Source organism: Petaurus breviceps, unplaced genomic scaffold, assembly GCF_028583685.1.
Source record: "Petaurus breviceps papuanus isolate PSGF00001 unplaced genomic scaffold, PetGlider_PUasm1.0 220, whole genome shotgun sequence".
In the NCBI taxonomy this organism is placed as follows: Eukaryota; Metazoa; Chordata; class Mammalia; order Diprotodontia; family Petauridae; genus Petaurus; species Petaurus breviceps.
The window spans coordinates 19,474,710-19,477,439 of NW_027185876.1; the positions used below are offsets into that span (position 1 = coordinate 19,474,710).

The 2,730-nt window shown below is 39.8% G+C and overlaps 1 pseudogene; it reads right to left on the minus strand.

The window, feature by feature from the left end:
- Positions 1-142: 142 nt before the first annotated feature.
- Positions 143-985, minus strand: LOC138166224 (ADP-ribosylation factor 1 pseudogene; annotated as a pseudogene).
- Positions 986-2,730: the final 1,745 nt, after the last annotated feature.

Genomic DNA, 2,730 nt, shown 5'->3' on the forward strand with positions numbered 1-2,730 from the left:
AACTTCAAAATATACAGACAGAATTATCAAGACATTAACAGATCAAGTAGACAGCTTTCCAAACTGTCCAACCATTACATCCATACCCAGTCAACATCTGGGTTTCCACATCTGGGTTTTTTAAAGCCAGGGGACTCTCAACAACGGCTTCCCAGAATTCAGATCAAATCACAGAACACTTCTCAAAGTGAGTCCCAAAACAAAGCTACACATCAGGGCTTATATAGCCTTCTCCTGGCTCAGAGAATGTAACAACCTTATTGACTCACTGGCCAATCAAGAAGTATCTACTGAAAAACAAGCCTCCCTCCCCAGGCTTCAGGTGCATTTTAGCCTAGGAGCAGGGAAGATCTTCCAAATTTGCATTCCCATTACAGGAGCTGATTGGACAACCAGTCCAGTCCTTCATAGAGACCATCCCCACTAGTGGTACAGGTGGCTTGGATGTGACGAAGTTTCTGTGACAAATAGAATGCAGTCCAAGTTTATCTGTGATTTCAGCTGCATTCATGGCATTTGGAAGATCCTGTGTGTTAGCAAACACTAATAAGAAGGCATCTCTAAGCTCATCCTCTGCCAGCATTCTCATCAGTTCTTCTCAGGCCTCGTTCACTTGTTCTCTGTCATTACTGTCAACCACAAAAATCAGTCCTTGTGTGTTCTAAAAGTAATGGTGCCACAGGGGTCGCATCTTGTCCTGGCCGCCTACATCTCACACTGTGAAGCTAATGTTTTTGTATTCTGCAGTTTCTACATGGAAACCTATAGTGGGAATAATAGTTACTATTTCACCCAGCTTCAGTTTGTACAAAATAGTTGTCTTTCCTGCAGCATCCAGACCAACCATTAGGATCCACATTTCTTTTTTGCCAAAGAGCCCCTTGAAGAGGTTAGCAAATATATTCCCCATGGTTCAAGTTGATGTATTGAACATTGACAAAAGAAACCCATGAGTGGCTGCCACTCTTTCTTTTTATCGGCTCTCCAGGCATTGGTTTTGCTCGCACAAGATGGCGGCCCTTTCCATGTTTTTCTAAGATCATTGAGCTCATCATTACTTATAGCACAGTAAAATTCCATTCATTTCATTCCAGGACATCCCTGCAATTTCCAGTTTGTTGACACCACAAGGAGAGCTGCTACAAATATTTTAGAACCTATAGGTTCTCCTTTGTCTCTAATCATCTTTGGAAATAGACCTACTAGTGGAATCTTCCTGCCAAAAAAAATCAGCTTGAATATTGGAGTCTATTCCTGGTTTTTCTCTCCTCTTTTACTAATTATAAAATGAAATGTTCACTTCTCCACAGATTTCCTCTAAATTCCACCTCAGCAACTATTGGAGAGAGTTGGGTCCATGATAGTTTCCTCTTTATTTCCACCTTTTCATGGATGACAATATTATTAGGTAGGGTTTCAGCAAATGACTGGATAACATGTCCAGCAGTGTGCTGGATGTTTAACACTCTGTTTAGTAAACATTTAAAACTTTGTTTAACAAATATTTGACAATTGTTTCTATGGGAGAAAAAAATACATTCAACATATTTTTAAGTTTAATCTGCATTAACATTTTCATTAAGTAAGTTAAGTAATGATTTATAGTGGTCTTCAATTTCTAAACTATAAATGCTCACACTAAAAATTTAACAATTGGCTCTCGTGAGTCAGTTTGAGGTAGCTCCAACATATCTCCATATGAATCCCATCCATACCATCTCATACCTCCATGTAGTCAATGATGAGATGTGGGCTCTGGGAGCCCCCTCAAGCTCTCCTTGAGTCCTTGAGGTACAGGCTCTGGGAACCTCCCTTGGACTCTTGATTAAATCATCCCATTTGATGAGGCATTTGCATGATGCAATAAGCCTTACATTGTGTCTGGGCCCAGATCTTTAGCCTAGTTACTAACTACTAACTCTAGCCTACTTACTAGCCTAGCCCTCCATTGTTCTTCTACTTCCCACCCTTGAGCCTATCAAAATATCACCCTTGAACTGGCCTAGCCCACCTTTGTCTGTAGCCTCCAGCTACTTCCCACCCTTAATCACTCATTGACCTCATTAACTCCTCCTGAAGACCCTCCCTAAACTCCTCCTAGATTCCTCCCACAACTTTCTGTATATAAGACCCCATCCTGTCTTCATGTTTGTGAGAGCACCATAGAATAGTGACAGCACCATAGAATAACCTAGCACAGACTTACTCTGTGTCTAATGCAAGTGAACTTTTAATAAATTTTACTTTTCTTTGGCTGAGAAGACTTGAGTCGAATTCATTCTGCAGGACCCGGAGTGTTGGTATTTTGGGGTCTCCAGAGCAACCCTAACCCTCTTTATGGGTAATCTCTTCAGTCAAGATCTGGGATCTTTTTTTCTGAATTTTTCATCCAGGTGATGTTTAGTATGCTCTGCTGACAATATTGCCTCTGTTTCCACCTCCATTGATCTTTCATTTCAGCACTCACCAGCCTGTTTCCCCTGTACTGGATCCTCAATTTTGAAATATGAGAATTTTTTTAAATTTTATTTTATGCTGAACTTAAGAACTGAAACAAGTATTTCCATAATGAAACTACAGATCTAATATGTATATAACTTGCTATCCCTTTTAAATATATAATAAATATATAATATTTCACCCCCATCCCACTATTCAAACATACATTTTACTGATCTTGTTCCTTAGTCATGAGCCCATCCTGGTAAATTTTTATAATGCTCATACTGT